This window comes from Mastomys coucha, chromosome X, assembly GCF_008632895.1.
Source record: "Mastomys coucha isolate ucsf_1 chromosome X, UCSF_Mcou_1, whole genome shotgun sequence".
In the NCBI taxonomy this organism is placed as follows: Eukaryota; Metazoa; Chordata; class Mammalia; order Rodentia; family Muridae; genus Mastomys; species Mastomys coucha.
The window spans coordinates 131530055-131547566 of NC_045030.1; the positions used below are offsets into that span (position 1 = coordinate 131530055).

The following is a 17512-nucleotide window of genomic DNA, read 5'->3' on the forward strand; positions in this document are numbered from 1 at the left end:
AAAAAAAAAAAAAAACAACTCAACAATCTAGGCTGGGAAAAGTTAGGAAATTTTAATATTTAAATATGTAGGCTTTTTAACCTTAAAGTGAAATTATATTGGATATCACACAATACAGAGTCTATCCTTTAAAATAAGACGCTAGTAAGACAAAAATCAAGAAACAGTGAAGGAAGGAAGGCAATCAGAAGAAGCAGGATCAGATTAATCACATGCAAATATTTGAGCTTGTTATTTGGAGGCAAGGTTAAAGAGAGACACAAGAAGAATAGACTAGAGGGACCATTCAAATGCAAGACTAAGCCCAATTTTGCCTTCCAGACTGATGTAGAAACTGACCCTTTTCTGTTAAGTGTCCCATGAGCCTCCTGGTATTAAACACACTAGAATCACTAAGGTGGGGGGCCATGGATGTGCACATTTAATTTTAACCTGTGATTCAAAGCAAAGTCTTCCCCCCCCCAGGCAAACATGAAAATGAAACTTGAAATAGCTAGATTAGCAATCATTAGTGGCTCTCCTCTAGACTCGGTAGTAATTAGCTTAGTGACTTTACACCAGTAATTTGACCCTGCTATCTGATTTTCACTTATCATTCTATCTCATACTAATTTTTGAAGGTAGACCTAGGCTGTTTGTTCAAAATCACTTTGAAACAGAATCTGGAAACATGAACTTTGACTATTTCCAAATAACTCTTTGTTGGGTCTGTAAGAATAAGAAATAACCCCGTACAGCAGAACATAAATATTTATTAGTGGTCTAATCAGCAGCGTTGAATTCTTCTATAAAGTATAGTCATTAATATTTCAAATTGGTGTTTTGATGAGGATCGCAAGTATGAAATGGTACTGATTGTGATTATCCATTTGAACTGGATTTCTACTTATTTGAACTGAGTTTCTGACCTATTTTCTCTTAAAATTCCCAATAATTTCTTATTTACTTTAACCCAAAGCACTATAATTTTTACTCATATATCCTAAGATTTCAGAGTGACCAAAGAATGTTTGTAGAGATTTATTTTAAAAGGGGTTTTACTTTGGAATCTGTAGTTGAGAATGTGTTGTCCTCATAAGAGATTAATCTCAAGAGATAAATAGTATATGACCCGAAGGATCCATTATACTACCAATCTGATTAAGATGTTTATTTTTGTATCATTAACACACTGTTAGCCAGTTAAAAGTTATAGGCAACTGTTGCTGTTGTTTTTGTTTCTAGGGATAAATTTTTTTTTATTTTTAAAATGGAGGGTATATGATGAAGAACAACCCAATAGATTTTTCTCGCCTTTAATTATATTTTTATTTGTCATTAGTTCTTTGAAAATGTTGTACAGTCAGTTTTGCTCAGGTTCATCCTCTGCCAAGTCTTTTCAGATCTATCAGATCTATTCCTTCCCTTCCCACCCAACTTTGTATCCTTTTCTTCTCTCATGTAGGCCAAAGTATGCTGCCCAGATATTCTTGGAATGTGGTTGACTTATCAGGGATTTTACTTTCAGAGGAAACTGACCTTTCCTTTCCCAGTAACTAAGTTGCTAATAACTTCTGTACAGAAAAAGAGCATAACTCATGTGAAGAAGTCAACAGAGTAAGGAAAAGTATTTATCATCTAAATATAGAACATAAGATTTCTATCTAGAATGTATAAAGAAAACAAAAAATTAAGCACTAAAAAATTGTGATTAAAAACTGAGTATGGCAATCTTTGTGCATCATCATCTGATTGTAATGTTCTTTTTAAACATAAGGAGACTTTTAGCTACCCATAAACCTGTAAGTAACTCTTTATATCTATACCTGTGAATAATTTCAATAAGCTCACAAGTTGACAAAAGTAAAACAAAACTGAGTATGGAACTAACTATAGAGTTCTCAAAGGACACAATATGAATGACTGAGTAATTTTTTTCTTTAATGTTCAACATTCTTAGTCATCCAGAAAATGCAAATTAAAACTACTTTGAAATTCCACCATACCCCAGTCAGAATAACTAAGATCCAAAGTCAACTTACAAAGAAAATAAAGGACAATTGATGCTGGTATGGATCTGGGGAAGGGGAATCCAAAATGAAGGAGATGAAGCAGAGGCCATGGAAGGATGGTGTTTACTGCTTTACTCTCCTCATGGTATGCTCAGCTATGTTTTTTATATGACTCAGGACCACATGCAGAATGGTAGCACTGCTCACAGTGGACTGAGCTCTTTGTGTCAATCATTAATTAAGAATATGACCCTGCCACAGGCATGTCCACATATCAATTTGTTGGGAGCAATTTCTCAACTGATGTTCCCTCTTCTCAGATTAGTCTAACTTGTGTCAAACTGACAGAAAATAGCAAAGGAGGATAGTGGAAAAATTGGGGTGAAGAAAAGTGGTAGAGATTTTATCTAAATCCAATATATGCATGTCTGAAACTCTCAAACAACCAATAAATAAATAAGCAAAATATAAAATGGAAATAAGGAAAATATTTATCACATAAAAATATAGGGTGTATAAGGTAACATCATCTACATGAGGTATAGCAGCATAGACTATTATATTTTACATATGGTTTGGCTTTTTCCCTTAAAATATATGTGGTAAACATTCATCCTATTTGTGAAACACTATGGTGTAGAAACAATCTACATGTAGTGTTTAGAGGTGATGCTATGGGGGCTATTATGATGAGTTAAATTTATTAGGACAGGGTCTGCATGATTGAACTCTGGCATTTTGAGAGGATGAGAACACAAAAAATGTAAACATATGTAGGTATATAATCTACATGTCTTGTTATGTTACATTGAATCAACCTGTAATACTGACAACAAGACTGTCATCACCAGAAGTGGCCCCTTGCTTTGGAACAGAACAATGAGACAAAATAAGTACATGTTTCTCCCATTCAAACACTCTGTAGTATTGGATTATTATCAACAGAAAGTGGATATGCGTGTTAAAAAATAAAGTTTACAACCAATGTAAAATGTAATATTTTGTCAATCAAAACTTGCCAAATTATCATCGCAAGCTAGTCAACAGAGTCATTACCTAATACAATTAAGAACTGTCTTCTGCTTTGTATATACAGTAAAGCTATTCTTTCCACCATGAGAACTTATATTTCCCACATATCTGAAGCCTTCTACCATTTGTTTTTTTGTTTCCTCACTCTCTAGCTCCCATACAACTTTTTTAGTTTCTACATGCAAATGAAAATATTATTTGCTTATTTCATTTACCATGAAGTCCTCCATTTTTACTTATGGTGTTTTAAGTGAGAGGATTTCAACCTTTTGTACAGCATAACATTCCACACTGTTCATGTAGCTATACAGCTCAATAGATTCCATATCTTAGCTGTTGTAAACAGTACTACAACTAACATTGTGTACATATATTTTTTGATACTTTCATTTCATTTCCTTTGGACAAAAGCAGAGAAGTTGAAGTGATAATCCATGTGGTAGCTCCATTTACACATTTTTGAGGATTATCCATACTCTTTCCTATAATTACCATACTAGCTTATATTCTAACCAACAGTGTGCAAGACTTTTCTTTCCCTTACATTCTGAATCAATACTTTTGTCTTTCAAATATTTGACGTTCACCTTTCTGACAGCTATAAAATGATATATCATTGGGGTTTAAATTGATAGTTTATTAAAGATTGGTGATATTTAATGATTCTTCATGTACTATTGGTCATTTATTTGTCTTTTGGAGACTTCTTGCTGCTAGTATTTTTAGAGAGATTGACCTAGGATCTGTACTCATAGTACCAGAATTGAATCCCAAATCCATAGGAGCCAGAAGCCTTCAGAGTCAATTTGGCCTTGAGACAGGAATGGATATAAAGAAAGGAAAGTGATCCAAGATTGTGGTTCAGTGCACTGGGGCTAGTGTTAGGATTCGAGTTGACATTGTGTACTCACTTCTTTCTTGTTCATGTGGAACACATCTCTGTTTTCATGATACTTTGTATTTCTCAGGCTTGTGAAAGGGATAATGTGGATCATGTGAAATTATCTTTCTAGCTCTTCTGTCTTTCCTTGTTGAATTATCAAGCTTAAGTGTAGCAATACCTCCTGTGATTAGCAAAAATACTTTCATATGTGCACAGTTGTTAATACCCAATCTTACTATGATAGGCCAAGATCTTGAAAAGAAAAACAAAAACATAATTTGTATCTTATAACTAAAACAAGAGGCTATGGCCCAGTTATGTAGGTATGATACTTTTTTTTTCTCTCATTTCAAAAATGAAGAAGCGAAAGGATAGTAAAATAATATGGCTTTGCCTCTAGTCATACAGGCAGTATTAAGTTCAGGATTGAAAGACCACACTTTTCATCCCTAGAATTTACTGTGTACTGAGTACTCTTAAGGCACTATGAGGAATATGCCTCTAATCTTCAAGAGGGTTGTGGTGGAGGACAATGCTAAACTATGGGAAAGAAGGGACCTGGTTATGTGATGCTATTAGTGTTATAAAAATAAATGGAAGGAAAGCAATAGTTGGGTTTGTACGTTCAAAGAAAGCTTATAGGGAGGCATGGAACTTTAACCAGCACTCAGAGAATACTATAGGAAATTTCATTTTAGGTTGGAGGCTGGAAAATGTGTTAATTCAAATAGACTCAAGAAGAGATTAAACACAGAGAGCATGCTGGAGCATGGGAAGCTAAGCACATAGAAGGCCTTCCACGTTAACTTTCAGGATTTATATCTACTTTCAAAGTTTTTATTGAGCAAGCAAATTTCTTCTTATCATAGAAAGACCATTGTTATCCATCAAGCTGAACATAGGGTGCATTTAGTTTCCAAAATGCAATTCTATTTTATGTTTGTAAGGGAAAATGTAACAAGATGTGTTAAGGCAAACAAGAGGAAATAGAGCTATTGTCCACAGTGCAATACAAAACCCCAATACATTGAGGCTGCTAGGATTTTCATGCATATCAGCAACCCAGAGATTCATTATTTAGGACATAGAACAAGGTTGTTCATATCCTCCTTTTCCTAACTGGCCTTTGTTTCTTTCATTTCTCTTGCCACTTCTAGTAGCTCCAGCTGTTGCTGTCACACTTAATAAGGACTTTGTGGAGCTTAGCTCTTGTGCTGCTGTACCAACTTTCCCACAGCTCAGCAGAGGAGCTTTTCCACGAGCTGTCCTTCCTTTGTTGGCTGATGTTTACGTTTGAACCTGACAAAGACTCCAGGTTGACCTGCACTTTATTCTGCTGTCAGTGACAGGGTAAGAATCAGTAAGCTTACCTCTCTCCAGTGCCAAAGTTAGGTCAAGCACAGAATGAATACCTTGTTGAATTGCATAAAATGATCCAAGCTAGTATAAAACTCTCAATGTCTTAAATGTCTGTGCCTGCATTTTCAAAGCCAGGCATCCAAATTTCCTGTGGAATGAAGTATTAGGCAGTGGTTCTAGGAAACGGAGCTCAAGGGTGGGAACATCATCACTTTGGAATTATTGGCATTGATATAGCAATTTTCACTCATGGCGATAAGAATGCATTCTTGAAAGAAGCAAGATTCTGAAAAATTCCATTAATATGGGAGATTGAAAAACAGTGCTTATTATGCTCCCTGTCTTGATACTGATTTTTATTCCTCACTCTATTTTATAATATTTATGCATCAGTCAAATCAAACATAACTGATACTGTGTAGTATTTGGTGATTTTATTTCGCCACACACAACTTACAACAATCCAAAATATGCCAGTAAAGTCTTTATATGATAAGTGATGGGCATGTGTAACAGAAATAACTCCATGCTCACTCCCATACTCATAAGGACAGAGACTCTAATTTTGATACATTCAGAGAATCCTTAACAGGAAAATTTAATAATAGGCTGTTATAGGAAAGAACTTCAGGAAGGTAGAAAAGTCTTTCCACTGACTAACAGAATGGCATAGTCTCAAAAATGAAAGTATAACCGAAGTGTGGGGGCATATACATATATATGCATATACGTATATCCATATAACGGTAAAGTTTGGTTATATAAGTGGCAAGTCAGATATAGCAAACATCTAGTATTTGAGGAGAAACGAAGGGTTTAGCAGCCCAGTCACAGTTTACTAACAGTATCTTGAGCTAGAAGACATAGGGAAGCATTAGTTTTGAATGATAGATATTGGGGGATTGGATTAAGCAGTTGTGATACAGGTGGAAATAAAACTTAAAAGTGAGCTGAGACATTACCCTCGGTTTTATGGTTTTATAAATATTTTTGAAGTTATTTCAAGAGGTAATATTTTATAAGCCCTTGGCTACAAGAGAGCCTTGTGTCTTTCTCTCTGTCTGAGTATGGGTTTATTCAATTGAGTGTTGTGTCTACAGAGGCCAAAAGAGAGGGCATGGCATTCTCTGGAGCAGGAGTTACAGACATCAAATAAGTCTTAAGTCCTACAAAGTAAATATCATAATAGGACAATGGATTCAATCCATTCACAGCTGTGCTTCTCATTGAAAGTTGGTAGTTGTTTCATTAAGTTTGGTTGAGGATAACAAGGAGATGAGATGCCCCTCTGCTTGGCGAGTGCATATTTATAATAAAGTACAGGAAGGTAGAAGAGTTTGACAATCTCCTCCATAGAGACTGTTTACCCTGATCTCCCCACAACACGCCTGCAAAATGCATGTGAGAAACATCTTCTGAAGAGCTTTCTCTGAGAGTAAGCTTAAGGGTATGTGTATTTATGAGTAAGAGTATTTGAATGTGTGAGTAGAACAGTGTTTGTGAACTTCATACAGACCCAGAAAAGAACTAGACATCCTTATTCAATGCAGTTGGTGCTTGACTCAATTTGAACCCAGTCTCGTGGATCCAGACTCACACTTGTGCTCTATTGTTGGCTTTACACATAACCATCTGGGAACTTTTCCATCTCTCCATGCATTGGAATTACTGCTCATTCCTAACAGTCTAGCTCATGTGCTATTTCTTTCTATATTGCTTTAAGTATGACCTCTACTATGGGTGTGAGTTAGGAATGGAACATCAGGATTGGAGTATAAGGAAGTATTGAGAGTACTGGGATAGAGATAAGCTCATAGGAATGATAACAGTTTCCTCTGAGAGAATTTGTACTTTATATTCATAGCATTAATCCTCAATGATTCTCATTAGCAGTTTTTGTACCATGTCCTCTTAGTTTATAGAGATAGTTGAGGCTCAGAGACAGGACATAGGCGTGACAATGACCATAGAGTCCATTTGTGACAAAACCAAGACTAGCATGTAGATATACCATTGTCTTTTAAAAGAACATTCTTTAGTTTTCAAATTTTCATACATATATATAATGCAATGTGATTATATATAATCCTAATTCTCTTTCTCACTTTATCCTCCTATATCTTTTTGAGACACTATTAGATTTTTAGTCCAGTTTTTTTTCACTTACATTATATTTCCTGAGCAGGGCCAGCTACACAATTTGCAGGGCCCCAGTGCAAAATGGAAATGTAAATCCCTTGTTCAAAGCTGACAAGGGATTTCAAGACAGCAAAAATAGAGCATTAAATAAAGTACAGGGTCATTCTACATTCAGAACCCTGTGCAAATACAAACACTACATACTTGTAAAACTGGCTGTATTCCACAGAGAATTGACTGCTTCTTGCATGTGGTAGGTCATTCTATAAATACTTGTTTGACAAATTAACGGATTGGATTAACAACTCATATCTGCAAGTGATCCATGAGAGTGAGTTGCTAGAGCAAGATGTTCTTATGGAAGCGTAAGGAACGAAGAGAAAAATTGATATAACCATAAGATTTGAAGATATTGAATTTTCTTTTGTTTAAGATTTATTCATTATTATACATAAGTACACTGTAGCTGTCTTCAGACATGCCAGAAGAAAGCGTCAAATCTCATTAGGAGTGGTTGTGAGCTACCATGTGGTTGCTGGGATTTGATCTTGGGACCTTTGGAAGAGCAGTCAGTGCTCTTACCCATTGAGCCATCTCACCAGCCCGATATTGATATTTCTATTGAGATTTTTTCTTTCTTTTTTATTGGATATTTTATTTATTTATATTTCAAATGTTCTCTTTCCAGGTCTCCCCTTTGGAAACCCCCTATCCCATCCCTCCTCCTGCCACTATGAGGGTGCTTCCTTTCACCCACCCACTCCTGTCTTCCTGCCTTGGCATCCTCCTACACTGGGGCATTGAACACCCTCAGTCCCAAGGGTCTCTCCTCTCACTGATATCCAACAAGGCTATCCTCTGCCACATATGCTACCAGAACCAGACATGGGTCCCTCCATGTGTACACTTTGGTTGATGGTCCAGTCTCCTGGAGCTCGGGTGGGGGTGTCTGGCCTATTGTCACTGTTGCTCACTTCATGGGGCTCCAAACTCCCTCAGCTCCTTCAGTCCCTTCTCCAACTCTTCCATTGTGGGACCCGCACTCAGTCCAATGGTTGGCTATGAGCATCTGCCTCTGCATTTGTCAGGCTCTGGCAGAGCCTTTCAGGAGACAGCCATATCAGGCTCCCATCAGCAAGCACTTCCCCTCTATTGAGATTTTTAGCATACATTTTATGCACAAATTATGGTTGCTACAAGAGATGTCAAATATATACAATTGCTGAGTCAATAAATGTTTCTGACTTGAAAGCTACAATAAATTTCAAGCTCTTAGTGACCATTTCCCAAAACGGAATAGGGGAAAAGAATAAAAATTGCTGCCTAAGGACAACTACACATGCTTAATTAATATCAATTTGAGTACAAATAAATCCTCTGAGTTTATTAAGCCTGTTCTGCCTGTGTGATTTTTAAATAATTTCCTTCCTCAATATAGATTAAAACTGAAGAATAATCAAAGCTTTACTGAGAGTTCTAGTATCATTTGAAATCATGAACTTTGAAAGACACACCTGCTATAGAATATTGCCTAGGGACATATATTGTTAAGTCACAGCTTCTTAAGTTATATTTGTATTTCTCTTCTATTGCTACATAGTACATTACTGCAAATCCAATGGCTTTTTAAGGCAGGTAATTATTATTGTACAGTTTCTGTTAATCAGAAGTGTGAGAATTGTCTGCTCTCCTTTAAATATTATCTATTAATTCACAATTTGAAGCATATATGTATACATACATAATATACTTTGATCATACTAACTCCATAAGCTTATCTTGCTCCCTTCCCCTCCAATTAAAGACCTTGTCTTCCCAACACACCTCCTTCCATTTTCATCATATATTTTTAAAAAATTATTTTATTTATTTACATCCCAAATGTTGCCTCCACCATGATCTTCACCTCTGAAAGGGTGCTGCCCCTAGGTTTGACTGCACGATCATGTGTGTGAGGGTTATTTACCTGAACAAAAGGCAGTTTAGTAGACGTTCAAGAATACGAATCTCTCTCCCTACCACAAAAATCAACTGCCCATAGTCCTCCAGTGAAGGTTGGGATCTAATGAGCACCCCCTCCTCGCCTGATAAAGAATAACAGGTTTGCTGTTATGCATGCCTTACAAAGGTAACCACAGCTCAGGTGAGTTCATAAGTATAGTGGCCATACTATCCATGTCCAGGAGGTAACACTTCAATGGATCCTCCCTGTTCTCTAACTATAACATTCTTTCTGATCTCTCATCAATAGTCCTTGAACTTTGGTGGGAGAGTATGATATTAATTTAGGCTGAGAACTTGAAGTCAATTATTCCCTGATCCTCAACTCATTATGAGTCTCTATATAAAGTGCTACATACGCAAAAAGAAGTTCCTCTGACCAAGGTTCTGAGCAGCACTTGTCTATGGGTATAAACATAGATACCAGGGAGGCAGGTTGACAATGAATCTAGTTAGCAAACCCTGCTGTGGTGGTTTTAATAAGAAAGTCTCCCATAGGCTCATGTATTTGAATTTTTGGTCTCTCATTATTGGAACTGTTTGAGAAAGATTAATGGGCATGTGCCTTGTTGGACTAGCCAAGGGCTTGTTGTAGGAAGTTGATGATTGGGGGTGAACTTTAATGTTTCAAAAGCCCAATCTGACCCAGTTTCTCTCTCTCTCTCTCTCTCTCTCTCTCTCTCTCTCTCTCTCTCTCTCTCTCTCTCTCTCTCTTGCTGATCTTTTCAGTTCTTAGCAACTGCTATAATACCACTAAACTCCTCACCATGATAATCATGAACTAACACTCTGAAACTGTAAGCAACCCCCACAATTAAATGCTTTCCTTTAAATTTGCATTGGCTATGGTGTCACGTCATAGCAATAAAACAATAACTATGACACCATCCATGGGCTTTTGACTAGGTTTACAGTACCAGGAATGAATTTATCCTGTGAAATAAGCTTCAAATATAATCAGAAAGCTATTAGTTACCCACACAGCCGTCATACCAATGTTATATAAGTGAGAATATTTTATCTGAAAGGTTTGTATTATAGCTTTATTTGTAACAGTTGGGTAAGACCATTGATGACTTTTCTCTACCAGTAACTTACATGGTACATTCTAGCACTCTGAATGGTATCCATAAGAAAGGAGGCTTCCAGATCACTTTTGGATTAAGTTCTCTATATCTTGCAACCAAAATATATGATATCTTCAGTAATAAAATCTAATATTTAATTCTGTAAGTTAACTAACAAGGATGGAAGGAGCTTGTATTGTTTGTGGGGGGGAGGGGGATTTCCTGTGAGCCTTCCCTAACAAAAACCCAGAGGGAGCTATCCTACAACTGACATTTGGATTTTCATTTCATAAATTATGACCTCTGTGACAGCATTATCCATGCACTACATGTTTTCTTTGATCAGGGTATCAGAAGGCTGAAATGATATTATTGGCTTCACTATGTTCCCACCTGAAGCTCAGGGTCTGCTCTCAAGTTCATTTAGATTGTTGTAAGAATTGGCTTTTTTTTTAATTTTTTTATTTTTTGGATTTTCAAGACAGGGTTTCTCTGTGTAGCCCTGGCTGTCCTGGAACTCTCTCTGTAGACCAGGCTGGCCTGGAACTCAGAAATCCACCTGCCTCTGCCTCCCAAATGCTGGGATTAAAGGCATGTGCCATCACTGCCCGGGAAATTGGCTCTTTTATGAGTAAAAGAAAGTAGTCTCTTCTTCTTGCTAAATATTACCTCTAGTCAATTTTTATCTCCTAGTGACTCTAGTGACTCCCTCATGCCCTACTAAGGAGTATTTTTCTCTTCTAAACATGGATGTCCCCTTTCAGGACAACAGGAACATAGCAGAGCTGCTTAGAATCTCTCAGACTTCTACTCTCATTTAAGTTTCCATCTTATTAGCTCGGAACAATCCAATATAATCTCGTTTTTGTTAACTTGACACCATTTGATTAGAAAATTCAGTTCCAGTTTTCAAGTCTTTAGTTCTACTTTGGAATAAAACCTAATCACAGTGTTTAATTAGATTAATAACAGAGGTGCCCATACTGGGGTTGAGATTCCTGGAAACTATCTTGGAATTCTGCTTTCCACAATATTCATGCATATACTTTTAGAGATATGCCTAAAAGGCTTTTAAATTTTCATGGAAAAATGCTGACTGTTCAATTTTTGTGTTTGTAAGACAATTGGCATTCAGCAATGGAGGTTCAGAATCCAAATACTATTAAGAACAAATGGTGAAGGCGATAGTCATTGGCAAATAGTGATACCTAGAATGAGATATTTATTTATGAAAGAATTTATCCCAAGTATCTTCAGGGGACTGGGTAATTATAATGTGGTATTTACTGAGATAAACCAAGAAGTATATTGTTTGATTTAAAGTCATTTACTTGTGATAATTAAGCCAATAAGTACTTGGTATTTCTATACACATTTGTTAATTTCCATACTTTACAATTTTCCATGTAGGAAATAATTTATCTACTAGTCTCTTCATCTTTTTTCCCTGTGTTCCACTACTCTCTTCCTGGATATCTATAATGTTTTGCCATTGGGAACAAATGGCTAAGTTAAATATATTTTATTGACACTCTTTGATATTAACTAGGGGAAGATAATCACCAGGGAAGTATGCATTGTATTCAGTTTTCTAGTGTCATGAAAATTATTTCATTTCTGTATTGGGACTTTCTGGCTAGTCTGTAAGCAAATTCCAGGCCAGAAATAAAGTTCTATGTTCTATTCTGTCTACTTCTATACTGGACAGAAAACAAGCCCTGATAAATATTCAGTGAACTCACATGAATTCAGCAAGAATTTGAGAAAATGATGTAGATAGTAATGAAAATAAAGAGTATGACATAATTATGTGTCTTACACTTACAATTTAGAGTGTATCACACAATCATGCCTAAATATCATAAAACCATGTGAAATTAGGATGATGCCACATGAAAATTATAAGGAAAGTGGTCACATCAGATAATAATCATATGTAGCATCTCACGAGAATAGGAAGTAGGCTGCACAAGGTGTTGAGTCAGAATAAAACAGAGAAAATGACATGTGCAGTAAGTAGAGTACAGTTTTAGGAAAGGGTAAAAACAAGCCAAAATGTGATAAGTGAGAAAAGTTCAGGGTTCCTTTGAACTTTTATCAGTTTCAGGTAGGCCTGGGTTCCTTTGTTATGGTCCATACATTGCTTGCTTTTTCTGACTTTATTCCATTAAACCATCCTGACGGACTAAAATGCAAATGTCTATCTTTGATGCCTTAGTTCAAAAGTTAGTATCCCTACTGACCTTTTCTTGACATTCATGTAAATCATGAATCATTCCTCAATTGATTGTCCATACATTCTTTTTATATCTCTCTTAGGATACATTTATATTTATTATTTGTTGAGATTAAAATATAATTGCCTTATTATCCCCTTCCTCCCTCAAACACTTTTAATCATTATTTTTCAAGTCCATTGCTTCTTTTCTTTAATTGTTGTTACATATTGTGATGATTTAAATGAGAATAGCCCCCATAGGCTCACATATTTGAATGTTTGGCCCCCAGTTATTGGAAGTTGTTGTTGTTTTTTTGTTTTCTTTTTCCTTCGGTTTTCTGAGACAGGGTTTCTCTGTGTAGCCCTGGCTGTCCTGGAACTCACTCTGTAGACCAGGCTGGCCTCGAACTCAGAAATCCGCCTGCCTCTGCCTCCCAAGTAGTACTAGGATTAAAGGTGTGTGCCACCCCTGTCCGGCTGTTGGAAGTTTTTAAGACTAAACAGGAGGTGTGGTCTTGTTGGAGAAGGTATGCCACTGGAATAGGCTTGGAGGTTTCAAAACCTATGCCATTCCAGTTGGCTCTCACACTACTGTGTGGTTATGAATAAAGATATAATCTCTCAGCTACTACTGCAGTGCTATTCCAGCTTGCCTGCTCCTATGCTCCATGCCTTAATGGTCATGGACTCACCCTCTGAAACTAAGTAAGCCTCCTATAAACTTTTCTTCTATGGTGTCATAGTTTCTCTTCAGAGCAATAGAAAAGTAACTATCACACACATATGCATACATATATATGCATATTCCTAAACATGTAAATACAACCTGCTCAGTCTACATATTGTTATTTTGATATATGTTTTCAGGGTTGCCTACTAGGTACTGGTATTGTGTAACCAGGTGGTGTATTCTTCTCTGAGGCAGACCATTTCTCTGTCTTTCAGCATTTCTTAGTTGCTTCTAGGTCTTTGTGTAGGGTTAATATGTCTATTAGTGTCAATCTTGTCCCGCTTATGTTTAGGCTGGCAAGTTGGTGAAACTTCACTGGTGTAGTTTCTGATATTCCCAGGAAAATTCCTGATCATCTGGCTCTTGCAATCTTTCCACCTCCTCTTTTTCAATGGTTCTTTTATTATTTAGCATACCTATATACATTCATGTCTCATCTTTTCTACCAACATACCTAGAGAAATCTTTTTTTGATTATACTTTCTATTTAGAAGCAAATTTTGTTTATTTTCTGCTCTTTTCTTGATTGCAGATAAAAAAATTGAGGCTCCAAACATGCAAGTAGTGGAAACTATATGTGTGTGTGTATATATATGTGTATATATATATATATATATATATACATATATGTATATGTATATATATATGTGTGTATATGTGTATAAACATTTTTGATCCCATATATCTTTCCTTAATATCTTTCAAATTCATGGATTCCTTTTTAATTGTTTTATATATATATACATATATATATGTATATATGTATACACACACACATATATACATATACACACACACATATATATGTGTGTGTGTATATATTTATATACATATATATTCCTAAGTACAGTCTGTATAATATTACTATATAATGTGTGCTTACATGGATGATCATTTGATATTTTATAACTAGTAGTGTTGTTTCACCTGGGGAAGATGAAAATATGCTTTATTTTTTCTGAAATTTACTTTGGCATAATATCTCAATATTATGTAACATATATTAGTACTTTATTGTTATTGCCAGATATAGATTTTTATATATATCATTTTTGCATTCAATATTTGATGAACTTTTGCATTTTCCCTTTTTGCTTATCATAAATAATATTGCTATAAATATCGATATACAATTTTATGGAAACATATTTTCATTTCATTGCTTTTGAATATATGCACAGTTGTCAATATATTGTTTCATATGGTAAATCTCTGTTGAACATCTTAAGAAGCTGTCAGATCATTTTCCAAAATACCTTTTACCATTTTATATTCATATCAATGATGTGCAGGGGTTCCATATTCTCCACACTCTCACTAGCATTTATCATCAGTTGATTTTGACATTAGAAATTGCTTTACACTTTTGCTGATATCATAAAAGTTGAAAATACCTATGCATCTCTGCTGTACACCTGAAATCCTAGCATTTGGTTGGTAATGGCAAGATGATAACAAATTCCAGCTAGACTGAGCTATATAGTGAGAGCCTGTTTCAAACTTTTTTTTCGTTTATAATTTTTATTAGATATTTTCTTTATTTACATTTCAAATGTTATCCCCTTTCCTGATTTTCCCCCCAGGAAATCCTCTATTCCATTCCCCCTAACCACTGCTTCTATAAGGGTGTTCCCCCACCCACCCACCCACTCCTGCCTCCCTGCCCTCGAATTCTCCTGCACTGTGGCATCAAACCTTCACAGGACCAATGGCCTCTCCTCCCATGTGAATTCTTTGGTGGTAATTTAGTCCCTGGGAGCTCTGAGGGTACTGGTTGGTTCATATTGTTGTTCTTCCTATGGGGCTGCAAACCCTTCAGCTCCTTGGGTCCTTTCTCTAGCTTTGGGGACATTGAGCACATCTCTGAGCATATAGGGGACCCTGTGCTCAGTCCAATGGTTGGCTGAGATCTTCCACCTCTGTATTTGTCAGGCATTGTCAGAGCCTCTCAGGAGACAACTGTATCAGGCTCCTGTCAGCAAGCACTTGTTGGCATCCACAATAGTGTCTGGGTTTGATAACTGTATGTGGGATGGATCCCCAGGTGCTAAAGTCTCTGGATGGCCTTTCCTTCAGTCTCTGCTCCATAATTTGTCTCTGTATCTCCTCCCATGGGTATTTGGTCCTTCTAAGAAGGACCAAAGTATACACACTTTAGACTTCCTTCTTCTTGAGCTTCATGTGGTCTGTTAATTGTATCTTGGGTATACCGAGCTTATGAGCTAATATCAACTTATCAGTGAGTGCATACCATGTATTTAATGATGTTTACTAGAATCCTGGGAAAATAGATTGAATTATACAGAAGAAATGTAAAGTAATTGGTACTAACTACAGTGAGACAGGAACAAAGATTCTTGCCATAGAATTTTTATAATATGGTAAGTATAGATGAAAATGATTGTATATATATTAATATTATATATTCAATATATAATATTAATACATTACATATATTAATATATTATATATTAATATATTAATAAAATGATTGTATATATATTGATAGCTAGAAGACAGGGACTTGAAAAGTAATGCCATCAATCATATATGTTTTACATAGATTGCCATCATCATCATTTAAACATTAAACTATGCATACATGTCTCAAAAATTACATAATACTTAATAAGCACAAATAGTAAGTATAGGGGCTACAGAAATGGCACTAGGCCTAGGTTTGATTCCCAGCACCACATGGCAGCTCACAATCTTTTCTAACTCTAGTTCCAGAGGATTCTGTGCCCTCTTCTGGCCTCCATGGGCAATGTATGCATGTGTTTTATTGACATGTATAATCTTAAACTGGTATTGCACTCTCATAGTTATTGTATCTTCATAATGTAATTATAACTTGAAAAGTCTAAGTACCCTGGTTTCATTCTTCTGTTTGAAAGAAAAATGTTCCCTTAATATCAAATATCAACTGCCCATTAATTTATATCTTCTCTAAAGTCCTTATTTCCTACATAAATAATTTAAGCACTTTCTATCAAATAGCAAGGTGCTCAATTTTGTTTTGGCACAGGGTGTCTATATATAAAAAGGGTAATAGAGATAATATATGTAAGTATAATATTTGTTAGAGTTTACTATATTTATTGATCCATTTACTAAATGAAATTCTGTTATTTAAGCATGTATTAGATTTTAAAAAGAATATAGTTTGTCTATATTCAAAAAGTTTATAGACACCCATATTAAGAAGCATTAGTAATGAGTACATTGAAAGTATGGGCAGAATGAAACTCAGTAAAGACATACATATGCATATCTGTGTATATATACACATGTATGTATATATGTATATAGGTACATATATATGTGTATATATTCCAACATATATACTATATATATGAAAGTAAGTAGAATAGAATTGTTCTGAACTTCCTGGCATTCTAAAGAACTTCTAAATACTCAAGGCAAAGTCTGTCAACAAAGTCTTTTCTATCTACCAGTAATAGACTTGCCTTTGTGTCTCTGCCATACTAATCATTAAGTGAGTGTTGCCTGTGTGGTATATGCATGCTTCAAAACCTGGTTAGTGACAGATTGCAGGACACAGAAGTTAGATGCCTTGATCACTTTTATTCCCTATGACTGGAGATCTAGGAGATTCATTCCAGTGGTAACCAAGGGAAAGTCTTCTCATTTTCCAAGTAAAGTTTAGAAGGAGATTCTGGGCATAGACCAGTTTTTTGGAAGGTCACTATTAATAGCATTCCAAATATTGTACAGTATAAATTCTCTTACATTCATTAGATGTCAGTGTGTTCAATTGCCTGGCAAAGTCATTGTTATTTCTAGAAGAAATACCAAACAGATTAAGAGCAGGCCCAACAGCACTAGTTGCTCTTTAGCTAACATCAAAGTTATGATCTACCAAGATGAACTCTCAATTCTGAACCTCTATGCTCCAAATGCAAGGGCATCTACATTCATAAAAGAAACTTTACTAAAGCTCAAAGCACACATTACACAGCACACAATAGTAGTGGGAGATTTCAATATACCACTCTCTGCAATGGAAACAGAAATTAAACAAGGACACAGTGAGACTAACAGAAGTTATGAAACAGATGGATTTAACAG

The 17512-nt window shown here is 35.7% G+C and overlaps 1 protein-coding gene across 2 annotated transcripts in view; it reads left to right on the forward strand.

Annotated features, from left to right (window-relative positions):
* The window catches only part of Il1rapl2 (interleukin 1 receptor accessory protein like 2), a 1196863-nt gene that overhangs the window by 702130 nt on the left and 477221 nt on the right, over positions 1-17512 (forward strand). The window lies entirely within an intron of this gene.